Here is a 14,429-nt window from a genome sequence, read left to right on the forward strand (position 1 = left end):
CACAAAAATGCATCCTACACCCCTGAACGTTCAGAATATGTTAGCATCCCAAAAAAGACCTTAAAATGCATCTTAGGCCTGCAAAAATGTTGAAAACTTTGGAGGCCCAAAAAAGGGGTTTACAGGCATCCTAGACCCCCTAAAGTCCAGAAAATGTTGGTTGCCCAAAAACTGTGCCAAAGAGCTCTGAATGTCCCAAAATCATTTGTAGCCAGAAAGGGGCATTAACCCACACCCTTGATGCCTGAAATTCCCAAAAATACTTTTGGCAGAAAAATGCATCCTACACCCCTGAAAGTTCAGAATATGTTAGCCGCCCAAAAAAGGCCTTAAAATGCATCTTAGGCCTGCAAAAATGTTGAAAACTTTGGAGGCCCAAAAAAGGGGTTTAGAGGCATCCTAGACCCCCTAAAGTCCAGAAAATGTTGGTTGACCAAAAACTGTGCCAAAGAGCTCGGAATGTCCCAAAATCATTTGTAGCCTAAAAGGGGCATTATCCCACACCCTTGACGCCTGAAATTCCCAAAAATATTTTTGACACAAAAATGCATCCTACACACCTGAACGTTCAGAATATGTTAGCAGCCCAAAAAAAGGCCTTAAATGCCTGTTATGTCTGGAAAAATGTTGAACACTTTGGAGGCCTAAAAAAGGGATTTACAGGCATCCTAGACCCCCTAAAGTCCAGAAAATGTTGGTGGCCAAAAACTGTGCCAGAGAGCTCTGAATGTCCCAGAAACATTTGCAGCCTGAAAGGAGCATTAACCCGCATCCTAGACCACTGAAATTCCCAAAAATAATTTTGACATGAAAAATGCATCCTACACCCCTGAAAGTTCAGAATATGTTAGCAGCCCAAAAAAGGCCTTAAAATGCCTTTTAGGCCTGCAAGAATGTTGAAAACGTTGGAGGTCAAAAAAAGGGGTTTACAGGTATCCTAGACCCCCTAAAGTCCAGAAAATATTGGTGGCCCAAAACTGTGCCAGAGAGCTCTGCATGTCCCAAAATCATTTGTAGCCTGAAAGGGGCATTAACCCGCATCCTAGACCACTGAAATTCGCAAAAATCGTTTTGGCAAGAAAAGTGCATCCTTCACACCTGACAGTTCAGAATATGTTAGCATCCCAAAAAAGGCCTTAAAATGCATCTTAGGCCTGCAAAAATGTTGAAAACTTTGGAGGCCCAAAAAAGGGGTTTACAGGCATCCTAGACCTCCTAAAGTCCAGAAAATGTTGGTTGACCAAAAACTGTGCCAGAGAGCTCTGAATGTCCCAAAATCATTTGGAGCCTAAAAGGGGCATTATCCCACACCCTTGACGCCTGAAATTCCCAAAAATATTTTTGGCACAAAAATGCATTCTACACCCCTGAAAGTTCAGAATATGTTAGCAGCCCAAAAAAGGCCTTAAAATGCATCTTAGTCCTGCAAAAATGTTGAAATCTTTGGAGGCCCAAAAAAGGGGTTTACAGGCATCCTAGACCCCCTAAAGTCCAGAAAATGTTGGTTGCCCAAAAACTGTGCCAAAGAGCTCTGAATGTCCCAAAATCATTTGTAGCCAGAAAGGGGCATTAACCCACACCCTTGATGCCTGAAATTCCCAAAAATACTTTTGGCAGAAAAATGCATCCTACACCCCTGAAAGTTCAGAATATGTTAGCCGCCCAAAAAAGGCCTTAAAATGCATCTTAGGCCTGCAAAAATGTTGAAAACTTTGGAGGCCCAAAAAAGGGGTTTAGAGGCATCCTAGACCCCCTAAAGTCCAGAAAATGTTGGTTGACCAAAAACTGTGCCAGAGAGCTCTGAATGTCCCAAAATCATTTGTAGCCAAAAGGGGCATTATCCCACACCCTTGACGCCTGAAATTCCCAAAAATATTTTTGACACAAAAATGCATCCTACACACCTGAACGTTCAGAATATGTTAGCAGCCCAAAAAAGGCCTTAAAATGCCTGTTATGTCTGGAAAAATGTTGAACACTTTGGAGGCCTAAAAAAGGGGTTTACAGGCATCCTAGACCCCCTAAAGTCCAGAAAATGTTGGTGGCCAAAAACTGTGCCAGAGAGCTCTGAATGTCCCAGAAACATTTGCAGCCTGAAAGGAGCATTAACCCGCATCCTAGACCACTGAAATTCCCAAAAATAATTTTGACATGAAAAATGCATCCTACACCCCTGAAAGTTCAGAATATGTTAGCAGCCCAAAAAAGGCCTTAAAATGCCTTTTAGGCCTGCAAGAATGTTGAAAACTTTGGAGGTCAAAAAAAGGGGTTTACAGGTATCCTAGACCCCCTAAAGTCCAGAAAATTTAGGTGGCCCAAAACTGTGCCAGAGAGCTCTGCATGTCCCAAAATCATTTGTAGCCTGAAAGGGGCATTAACCCGCATCCTAGACCACTGAAATTCCCAAAAATCGTTTTGGCAAGAAAAGTGCATCATTCACACCTGACAGTTCAGAATATGTTAGCATCCCAAAAAAGGCCTTAAAATGCATCTTAGGCCTGCAAAAATGTTGAAATCTTTGGAGGCCCAAAAAAGGGGTTTACAGGCATCCTAGACCCCCTAAAGTCCAGAAAATGTCAGTTGACCAAAAACTGTGCCAGAGAGCTCTGAATGTCCCAAAATCATTTGTAGCCTAAAAGGGGCATTATCCCACACCCTTGACGCCTGAAATTCCCAAAAATATTTTTGGCACAAAAATGCATCCTACACCCCTGAAAGTTCAGAATATGTTAGCAGCCCAAAAAAGGCCTTAAAATGCATCTTAGTCCTGCAAAAATGTTGAAAACTTTGGAGGCCCAAAAAAGGGGTTTACAGGCATACTAGACCCCCTAAAGTCCAGAAAATGTTGGTTGCCCAAAAACTGTGCCAAAGAGCTCTGAATGTCCCAAAATCATTTGTAGCCTGAAAGGGGCATTAACCCACACCCTTGATGCCTGAAATTCCCAAAAATACTTTTGGCAGAAAAATGCATCCTACACCCCTGAAAGTTCAGAATATGTTAGCCACCCAAAAAAGGCCTTAAAATGCATCTTAGGCCTGCAAAAATGTTGAAAACTTTGGAGGCCCAAAAAAGGGGTTTAGAGGCATCCTAGACCCCCTAAAGTCCAGAAAATGTTGGTTGACCAAAAATTGTGCCAGAGAGCTCTGAATGTCCCAAAATCATTTGTAGCCTAAAAGGGGCATTATCCCACACCCTTGACGCCTGAAATTCCCAAAAATATTTTTGACACAAAAATGCATCCTACACACCTGAACGTTCAGAATATGTTAGCAGCCCAAAAAAGGCCTTAAAATGCCTGTTATGTCTGGAAAAATGTTGAACACTTTGGAAGCCTAAAAAAGGGGTTTACAGGCATCCTAGACCCCCTAAAGTCCAGAAAATGTTGGTGGCCAAAAACTGTGCCAGAGAGCTCTGAATGTCCCAGAAACATTTGCAGCCTGAAAGGAGCATTAACCCGCATCCTAGACCACTGAAATTCCCAAAAATAATTTTGACATGAAAAATGCATCCTACACCCCTGAAAGTTCAGAATATGTTAGCAGCCCAAAAAAGGCCTTAAAATGCCTTTTAGGCCTGCAAGAATGTTGAAAACTTTGGAGCTAAAAAAAAGGGGTTTACAGGTATCCTAGACCCCCTAAAGTCCAGAAACTTTTGGTGGCCCAAACCTGTGCCAGAGAGCTCTGCATGTCCCAAAATCATTTGTAGCCTGAAAGGGGCATTAACCTGCATCCTAGACCACTTAAATTCCCAAAAATCGTTTTGGCAAGAAAAGTGCATCCTTCACACCTGACAGTTCAGAATATGTTAGCATCCCAAAAAAGGCCTTAAAATGCATTTTAGGCCTGCAAAAATGTTGAAAACTTTGGATGCCCAAAAAAGGGGTTTACAGGCATCCTAGACCCCCTAAAGTCCAGAAAATGTTGGTTGACCAAAAACTGTGCCAGAGAGCTCTGAATGTCCCAAAATCATTTGTAGCCAGAAAGGGGCATTAACCCACACCCTTGATGCCTGAAATTCCCAAAAATACTTTTGGCAGAAAAATGCATCCTACACCCCTGAAAGTTCAGAATATGTTAGCCGCCCAAAAAAGGCCTTAAAATGCATCTTAGTCCTGCAAAAATGTTGAAAACTTTGGAGGCCCAAAAAAGGGGTTTACAGGCATCCTAGAGCCCCTAAAGTCCAGAAAATGTTGGTTGCCCAAAAACTGTGCCAAAGAGCTCTGAATGTCCCAAAATCATTTGTAGCCAGAAAGGGGCATTAACCCACACCCTTGATGCCTGAAATTCCCAAAAATACTTTTGGCAGAAAAATGCATCCTACACACCTGAACGTTCAGAATATGTTAGCAACCCAAAAAAGGCCTTAAAATGCCTGTTATGTCTGGAAAAATGTTGAACACTTTGGAGGCCTACAAAAGGGGTTTACAGGCATCCTAGACCCCCTAAAGTCCAGAAAATGTTGGTGGCCAAAAACTGTGCCAGAGAGCTCTGAATGTCCCAGAAACATTTGCAGCCTGAAAGAAGCATTAACCCGCATCCTAGACCACTGAAATTCCCAAAAATAATTTTGACATGAAAAATGCATCCTACACCCCTGAAAGTTCAGAATATGTTAGCAGCCCAAAAAAGGCCTTAAAATGCCTTTTAGGCCTGCAAGAATGTTGAAAACTTTGGAGGTCAAAAAAAGGGGTTTACAGGTATCCTAGACCCCCTAAAGTCCAGAAAAGTTTGGTGGCCCAAAACTGTGCCAGAGAGCTCTGCATGTCCCAAAATTATTTGTAGCCTGTAAGGGGCATTAACCCGCATCCTAGACCACTGAAATTCCCAAAAATCGTTTTGGCAAGAAAAGTGCATCCTTCACACCTGACAGTTCAGAATATGTTAGCATCCCAAAAAAGGCCTTAAAATGCATCTTAGGCCTGCAAAAATGTTGAAAACTTTGGAGGCCCAAAAAAGGGGTTTACAGGCATCCTAGACCCCCTAAAGTCCAGAAGATGTTGGTTGACCAAAAACTGTGCCAGAGAGCTCTGAATGTCCCAAAATCATTTGTAGCCTAAAAGGGGCATTATCCCACACCCTTGACGCCTGAAATTCCCAAAAATATTTTTGGCACAAAAATGCATCCTACACCCCTGAAAGTTCAGAATATGTTAGCAGCCCAAAAAAGGCCTTAAAATGCATCTTAGTCCTGCAAAAATGTTGAAAACTTTGGATGCCCAAAAAAAGGGGTTTACAGGCATCCTAGACCCCCTAAAGTCCAGAAAATGTTGGTTGCCCAAAAACTGTGCCAAAGAGCTCTGAATGTCCCAAAATCATTTGTAGCCAGAAAGGGGCATTAACCCACAACCTTGATGCCTGAAATTCCCAAAAATACTTTTGGCAGAAAAATGCATCCTACACACCTGAACGTTCAGAATATGTTAGCAGCCCAAAAAAGGCCTTAAAATGCCTGTTATGTCTGGAAAAATGTTGAACACTTTGGAGGCCTAAAAAAGGGGTTTACAGGCATCCTAGACCCCCTAAAGTCCAGAAAATGTTGGTGGCCAAAAACTGTGCCAGAGAGCTCTGAATGTCCCAGAAACATTTGCAGCCTGAAAGGAGCATTAACCCGCATCCTAGACCACTGAAATTCCCAAAAATAATTTTGACATGAAAAATGCATCCTACACCCCTGAAAGTTCAGAATATGTTAGCAGCCCAAAAAAGGCCTTAAAATGCCTTTTAGGCCTGCAAGAATGTTGAAAACGTTGGAGGTCAAAAAAAGGGGTTTACAGGTATCCTAGACCCCCTAAAGTCCAGAAAATCTTGGTGGCCCAAAACTGTGCCAGAGAGCTCTGCATGTCCCAAAATCATTTGTAGCCTGAAAGGGGCATTAACCTGCATCCTAGACCACTGAAATTCCCAAAAATTGTTTTGGCAAGAAAAGTGCATCCTTCACACCTGACAGTTCAGAATATGTTAGCATCCCAAAAAAGACCTTAAAATGCATCTTAGGCCTGCAAAAATGTTGAAAACTTTGGAGGCCCAAAAAAGGGGTTTACAGGCATCCTAGACCCCCTAAAGTCCAGAAAATGTTGGTTGACCAAAAACTGTGCCAGAGAGCTCTGAATGTCCCAAAATCATTTGTAGCCTAAAAGGGGCATTATCCCACACCCTTGACGCCTGAAATTCCCAAAAATATTTTTGGCACAAAAATGCATCCTACACCCCTGAAAGTTCAGAATATGTTAGCAGCCCAAAAAAGGCCTTAAAATGCATCTTAGTCCTGCAAAAATGTTGAAAACTTTGGAGGCCCAAAAAAGGGGTTTAGAGGCATCCTAGACCCCCTAAAGTCCAGAAAATGTTGGTTGACCAAAAACTGTGCCAGAGAGCTCTGAATGTCCCAAAATCATTTGTAGCCTAAAAGGGGCATTATCCCACACCCTTGACGCCTGAAATTCCCAAAAATATTTTTGACACAAAAATGCATCCTACACACCTGAACGTTCAGAATATGTTAGCAGCCCAAAAAAGGCCTTAAAATGCCTGTTATGTCTGGAAAAATGTTGAACACTTTGGAGGCCTAAAAAAGGGGTTTACAGGCATCCTAGACCCCCTAAAGTCGAGAAAATGTTGGTGGCCAAAAACTGTGCCAGAGAGCTCTGAATGTCCCAGAAACATTTGCAGCCTGAAAGGAGCATTAACCCGCATCCTAGACCACTGAAATTCCCAAAAATCGTTTTGGCAAGAAAAGTGCATCCTTCACACCTGACAGTTCAGAATATGTAAGCATTCCAAAAAAGGCCTTAAAATGCATCTTAGGCATGCAAAAATGTTGAAAACTTTGGAGGCCCAAAAAAGGGGTTTACAGGCATCCTAGACCCCCTAAAGTCCAGAAAATGTTGGTTGACCAAAAACTGTGCCAGAGAGCTCTGAATGTCCCAAAATCATTTGTAGCCTAAAAAGGGCATTATCCCACACCCTTGACGCCTGAAATTCCCAAAAATATTTTTGGCACAAAAATGCATCCTACACCCCTGAAAGTTCAGAATATGTTAGCAGCCCAAAAAAGGCCTTAAAATGCATCTTAGTCCTGCAAAAATGTTGAAAACTTTGGAGGCCCAAAAAAGGGGTTTACAGGCATCCTAGACCCCCTAAAGTCCAGAAAATGTTGGTTGCCCAAAAACTGTGCCAAAGAGCTCTGAATGTCCCAAAATCATTTGTAGCCAGAAAGGGGCATTAACCCACACCCTTGATGCCTGAAATTCCCAAAAATACTTTTGGCAGAAAAATGCATCCTACACACCTGAACGTTCAGAATATGTTAGCAACCCAAAAAAGGCCTTAAAATGCCTGTTATGTCTGGAAAAATGTTGAACACTTTGGAGGCCTACAAAAGGGGTTTACAGGCATCCTAGACCCCCTAAAGTCCAGAAAATGTTGGTGGCCAAAAACTGTGCCAGAGAGCTCTGAATGTCCCAGAAACATTTGCAGCCTGAAAGAAGCATTAACCCGCATCCTAGACCACTGAAATTCCCAAAAATAATTTTGACATGAAAAATGCATCCTACACCCCTGAAAGTTCAGAATATGTTAGCAGCCCAAAAAAGGCCTTAAAATGCCTTTTAGGCCTGCAAGAATGTTGAAAACTTTGGAGGTCAAAAAAAGGGGTTTACAGGTATCCTAGACCCCCTAAAGTCCAGAAAAGTTTGGTGGCCCAAAACTGTGCCAGAGAGCTCTGCATGTCCCAAAATTATTTGTAGCCTGTAAGGGGCATTAACCCGCATCCTAGACCACTGAAATTCCCAAAAATCGTTTTGGCAAGAAAAGTGCATCCTTCACACCTGACAGTTCAGAATATGTTAGCATCCCAAAAAAGGCCTTAAAATGCATCTTAGGCCTGCAAAAATGTTGAAAACTTTGGAGGCCCAAAAAAGGGGTTTACAGGCATCCTAGACCCCCTAAAGTCCAGAAAATGTTGGTTGACCAAAAACTGTGCCAGAGAGCTCTGAATGTCCCAAAATCATTTGTAGCCTAAAAGGGGCATTATCCCACACCCTTGACGCGTGAAATTCCCAAAAATATTTTTGGCACAAAAATGCATCCTACACCCCTGAAAGTTCAGAATATGTTAGCAGCCCAAAAAAGGCCTTAAAATGCATCTTAGTCCTGCAAAAATGTTGAAAACTTTGGAGGCCCAAAAAAAGGGGTTTACAGGCATCCTAGACCCCCTAAAGTCCAGAAAATGTTGGTTGCCCAAAAACTGTGCCAAAGAGCTCTGAATGTCCCAAAATCATTTGTAGCCAGAAAGGGGCATTAACCCACAACCTTGATGCCTGAAATTCCCAAAAATACTTTTGGCAGAAAAATGCATCCTACACACCTGAACGTTCAGAATATGTTAGCAGCCCAAAAAAGGCCTTAAAATGCCTGTTATGTCTGGAAAAATGTTGAACACTTTGGAGGCCTAAAAAAGGGGTTTACAGGCATCCTAGACCCCCTAAAGTCCAGAAAATGTTGGTGGCCAAAAACTGTGCCAGAGAGCTCTGAATGTCCCAGAAACATTTGCAGCCTGAAAGGAGCACTAACCCGCATCCTAGACCACTGAAATTCCCAAAAATAATTTTGACATGAAAAATGCATCCTACACCCCTGAAAGTTCAGAATATGTTAGCAGCCCAAAAAAGGCCTTAAAATGCCTTTTAGGCCTGCAAGAATGTTGAAAACATTGGAGGTCAAAAAAAAGGGTTTACAGGTATCCTAGACCCCCTAAAGTCCAGAAAATTTTGGTGGCCCAAAACTGTGCAGGAGAGCTCTGCATGTCCCAAAATCATTTGTAGCCTGAAAGGGGCATTAACCCGCATCCTAGACCACTGAAATTCCCAAAAATCGTTTTGGCAAGAAAAGTGCATCCTTCACACCTGACAGTTCAGAATATGTTAGCATCCCAAAAAAGGCCTTAAAATCCATCTTAGGCCTGAAAAAATGTTGAAAACTTTGGAGGCCCAAAAAAGGGGTTTACAGGCATCCTAGACCCTAAAGTCCAGAAAATGTTGGTTGACCAAAAACTGTGCCAGAGAGCTCTGAATGTCCCAAAATCATTTGTAGCCTAAAAGGGGCATTATCCCACACCCTTGACGCCTGAAATTCCCAAAAATATTTTTGGCACAAAAATGCATCCTACACCCCTGAAAGTTCAGAATATGTTAGCAGCCCAAAAAAGGCCTTAAAATGCATCTTAGTCCTGCAAAAATGTTGAAAACTTTGGAGGCCCAAAAAAGGGGTTTACAGGCATCCTAGACCCCCTAAAGTCCAGAAAATGTTGGTTGCCCAAAAACTGTGCCAAAGAGCTCTGAATGTCCCAAAATCATTTGTAGCCAGAAAGGGGCATTAACCCACACCCTTGATGCCTGAAATTCCCAAAAATACTTTTGGCAGAAAAATGCATCCTACACCCCTGAAAGTTCAGAATATGTTAGCCGCCCAAAAAAGGCCTTAAAATGCATCTTAGGCCTGCAAAAATGTTGAAAACTTTGGAGGCCCAAAAAAGGGGTTTAGAGGCATCCTAGACCCCCTAAAGTCCAGAAAATGTTGGTTGACCAAAAACTGTGCCAGAGAGCTCTGAATGTCCCAAAATCATTTGTAGCCTAAAAGGGGCATTATCCCACACCCTTGACGCCTGAAATTCCCAAAAATATTTTTGACACAAAAATGCATCCTACACACCTGAACGTTCAGAATATGTTAGCAGCCCAAAAAAGGCCTTAAAATGCCTGTTATGTCTGGAAAAATGTTGAACACTTTGGAGGCCTAAAAAAGGGGTTTACAGGCATCCTAGACCCCCTAAAGTCCAGAAAATGTTGGTGGCCAAAAACTGTGCCAGAGAGCTCTGAATGTCCCAGAAACATTTGCAGCCTGAAAGGAGCATTAACCCGCATCCTAGACCACTGAAATTCCCAAAAATAATTTTGACATGAAAAATGCATCCTACACCCCTGAAAGTTCAGAATATGTTAGCAGCCCAAAAAAGGCCTTAAAATGCCTTTTAGGCCTGCAAGAATGTTGAAAACTTTGGAGGTCAAAAAAAGGGGTTTACAGGTATCCTAGACCCCCTAAAGTCCAGAAAATTTTGGTGGCCCAAAACTGTGCCAGAGAGCTCTGCATGTCCCAAAATCATTTGTAGATTGAAAGGGGCATTAACCCGCATCCTAGACCACTGAAATTCCCAAAAATCGTTTTGGCAAGAAAAGTGCATCCTTCACACCTGACAGTTCAGAATATGTTAGCATCCCAAAAAAGACCTTAAAATGCATCTTAGGCCTGCAAAAATGTTGAAAACTTTGGAGGCCCAAAAAAGGGGTTTACAGGCATCCTAGACCCCCTAAAGTCCAGAAAATGTTGGTTGACCAAAAACTGTGCCAGAGAGCTCTGAATGTCCCAAAATCATTTGTAGCCTAAAAGGGGCATTATCCCACACCCTTGACGCCTGAAATTCCCAAAAATATTTTTGGCACAAAAATGCATCCTACACCCCTGAAAGTTCAGAATATGTTAGCAGCCCAAAAAAGGCCTTAAAATGCATCTTAGTCCTGCAAAAATGTTGAAAACTTTGGAGGCCCAAAAAAGGGGTTTACAGGCATCCTAGACCCCCTAAAGTCCAGAAAATGTTGGTTGCCCAAAAACTGTGCCAAAGAGCTCTGAATGTCCCAAAATCATTTGTAGCCAGAAAGGGGCATTAACCCACACCCTTGATGCCTGAAATTCCCAAAAATACTTTTGGCAGAAAAATGCATCCTACACCCCTGAAAGTTCAGAATATGTTAGCCGCCCAAAAAAGGCCTTAAAATGCATCTTAGGCCTGCAAAAATGTTGAAAACTTTGGAGGCCCAAAAAAGGGGTTTAGAGGCATCCTAGACCCCCTAAAGTCCAGAAAATGTTGGTTGACCAAAAACTGTGCCAGAGAGCTCTGAATGTCCCAAAATCATTTGTAGCCTAAAAGGGGCATTATCCCACACCCTTGACGCCTGAAATTCCCAAAAATATTTTTGACACAAAAATGCATCCTACACACCTGAACGTTCAGAATATGTTAGCAGCCCAAAAAAGGCCTTAAAATGCCTGTTATGTCTGGAAAAATGTTGAACACTTTGGAGGCCTAAAAAAGGGGTTTACAGGCATCCTAGACCCCCTAAAGTCCAGAAAATGTTGGTGGCCAAAAACTGTGCCAGAGAGCTCTGAATGTCCCAGAAACATTTGCAGCCTGAAAGGAGCATTAACCCGCATCCTAGACCACTGAAATTCCCAAAAATAATTTTGACATGAAAAATGCATCCTACACCCCTGAAAGTTCAGAATATGTTAGCAGCCCAAAAAAGGCCTTAAAATGCCTTTTAGGCCTGCAAGAATGTTGAAAACTTTGGAGGTCAAAAAAAGGGGTTTACAGGTATCCTAGACCCCCTAAAGTCCAGAAAATTTTGGTGGCCCAAAACTGTGCCAGAGAGCTCTGCATGTCCCAAAATCATTTGTAGATTGAAAGGGGCATTAACCCGCATCCTAGACCACTGAAATTCCCAAAAATCGTTTTGGCAAGAAAAGTGCATCCTTCACACCTGACAGTTCAGAATATGTTAGCATCCCAAAAAAGACCTTAAAATGCATCTTAGGCCTGCAAAAATGTTGAAAACTTTGGAGGCCCAAAAAAGGGGTTTACAGGCATCCTAGACCCCCTAAAGTCCAGAAAATGTTGGTTGACCAAAAACTGTGCCAGAGAGCTCTGAATGTCCCAAAATCATTTGTAGCCTAAAAGGGGCATTATCCCACACCCTTGACGCCTGAAATTCCCAAAAATATTTTTGGCACAAAAATGCATCCTACACCCCTGAAAGTTCAGAATATGTTAGCAGCCCAAAAAAGGCCTTAAAATGCATCTTAGTCCTGCAAAAATGTTGAAAACTTTGGAGGCCCAAAAAAGGGGTTTACAGGCATCCTAGACCCCCTAAAGTCCAGAAAATGTTGGTTGCCCAAAAACTGTGCCAAAGAGCTCTGAATGTCCCAAAATCATTTGTAGCCAGAAAGGGGCATTAACCCACACCCTTGATGCCTGAAATTCCCAAAAATACTTTTGGCAGAAAAATGCATCCTACACCCCTGAAAGTTCAGAATATGTTAGCCGCCCAAAAAAGGCCTTAAAATGCATCTTAGGCCTGCAAAAATGTTGAAAACTTTGGAGGCCCAAAAAAGGGGTTTAGAGGCATCCTAGACCCCCTAAAGTCCAGAAAATGTTGGTTGACCAAAAACTGTGCCAGAGAGCTCTGAATGTCCCAAAATCATTTGTAGCCTAAAAGGGGCATTATCCCACACCCTTGACGCCTGAAATTCCCAAAAATATTTTTGACACAAAAATGCATCCTACACACCTGAACGTTCAGAATATGTTAGCAGCCCAAAAAAGGCCTTAAAATGCCTGTTATGTCTGGAAAAATGTTGAACACTTTGGAGGCCTAAAAAAGGGGTTTACAGGCATCCTAGACCCCCTAAAGTCCAGAAAATGTTGGTGGCCAAAAACTGTGCCAGAGAGCTCTGAATGTCCCAGAAACATTTGCAGCCTGAAAGGAGCATTAACCCGCATCCTAGACCACTGAAATTCCCAAAAATAATTTTGACATGAAAAATGCATCCTACACCCCTGAAAGTTCAGAATATGTTAGCAGCCCAAAAAAGGCCTTAAAATGCCTTTTAGGCCTGCAAGAATGTTGAAAACTTTGGAGGTCAAAAAAAGGGGTTTACAGGTATCCTAGACCCCCTAAAGTCCAGAAAATTTTGGTGGCCCAAAACTGTGCCAGAGAGCTCTGCATGTCCCAAAATCATTTGTAGATTGAAAGGGGCATTAACCCGCATCCTAGACCACTGAAATTCCCAAAAATCGTTTTGGCAAGAAAAGTGCATCCTTCACACCTGACAGTTCAGAATATGTTAGCATCCCAAAAAAGACCTTAAAATGCATCTTAGGCCTGCAAAAATGTTGAAAACTTTGGAGGCCCAAAAAAGGGGTTTACAGGCATCCTAGACCCCCTAAAGTCCAGAAAATGTTGGTTGACCAAAAACTGTGCCAGAGAGCTCTGAATGTCCCAAAATCATTTGTAGCCTAAAAGGGGCATTATCCCACACCCTTGACGCCTGAAATTCCCAAAAATATTTTTGGCACAAAAATGCATCCTACACCCCTGAAAGTTCAGAATATGTTAGCAGCCCAAAAAAGGCCTTAAAATGCATCTTAGTCCTGCAAAAATGTTGAAAACTTTGGAGGCCCAAAAAAGGGGTTTACAGGCATCCTAGACCCCCTAAAGTCCAGAAAATGTTGGTTGCCCAAAAACTGTGCCAAAGAGCTCTGAATGTCCCAAAATCATTTGTAGCCAGAAAGGGGCATTAACCCACACCCTTGATGCCTGAAATTCCCAAAAATACTTTTGGCAGAAAAATGCATCCTACACCCCTGAAAGTTCAGAATATGTTAGCCGCCCAAAAAAGGCCTTAAAATGCATCTTGGGCCTGCAAAAATGTTGAAAACTTTGGAGGCCCAAAAAAGGGGTTTAGAGGCATCCTAGACCCCCTAAAGTCCAGAAAATGTTGGTTGACCAAAAACTGTGCCAGAGAGCTCTGAATGTCCCAAAATCATTTGTAGCCTAAAAGGGGCATTATCCCACACCCTTGACGCCTGAAATTCCCAAAAATATTTTTGACACAAAAATGCATCCTACACCCCTGAAAGTTCAGAATATGTTAGCCGCCCAAAAAAGGCCTTAAAATGCATCTTAGGCCTGCAAAAATGTTGAAAACTTTGGAGGCCCAAAAAAGGGGTATAGAGGCATCCTAGACCCCCTAAAGTCCAGAAAATGTTGGTTGACCAAAAACTGTGCCAGAGAGCCCTGAATGTCCCAAAATCATTTGTAGCCTAAAAGGGGCATTATCCCACACCCTTGATGCCTGAAATTCCCAAAAATATTTTTGACACAAAAATGCATCCTACACACCTGTACGTTCAGAATATGTTAGCAGCCCAAAAAAGGCCTTAAAATGCCTGTTATGTCTGGAAAAATGTTGAACACTTTGGAGGCCTAAAAAAGGGGTTTACAGGCATCCTAGACCCCCTAAAGTCCAGAAAATGTTGGTGGCCAAAAACTGTGCCAGAGAGCTCTGAATGTCCCAGAAACATTTGCAGCCTGAAAGGAGCATTAACCCGCATCCTAGACCACTGAAATTCCCAAAAATAATTTTGACATGAAAAATGCATCCTACACCCCTGAAAGTTCAGAATATGTTAGCAGCCCAAAAAAGGCCTTAAAATGCCTTTTAGGCCTGCAAGAATGTTGAAAACTTTGGAGGTCAAAAAAAGGGGTTTACAGGTATCCTAGACCCCCTAAAGTCCAGAAAATTTTGGTGGCCCAAAACTG

This window comes from Ambystoma mexicanum, chromosome 11, assembly GCF_040938575.1.
Source record: "Ambystoma mexicanum isolate Mex_15411 chromosome 11, UKY_AmexF1_1, whole genome shotgun sequence".
Lineage (NCBI taxonomy): Eukaryota > Metazoa > Chordata > Amphibia > Caudata > Ambystomatidae > Ambystoma > Ambystoma mexicanum.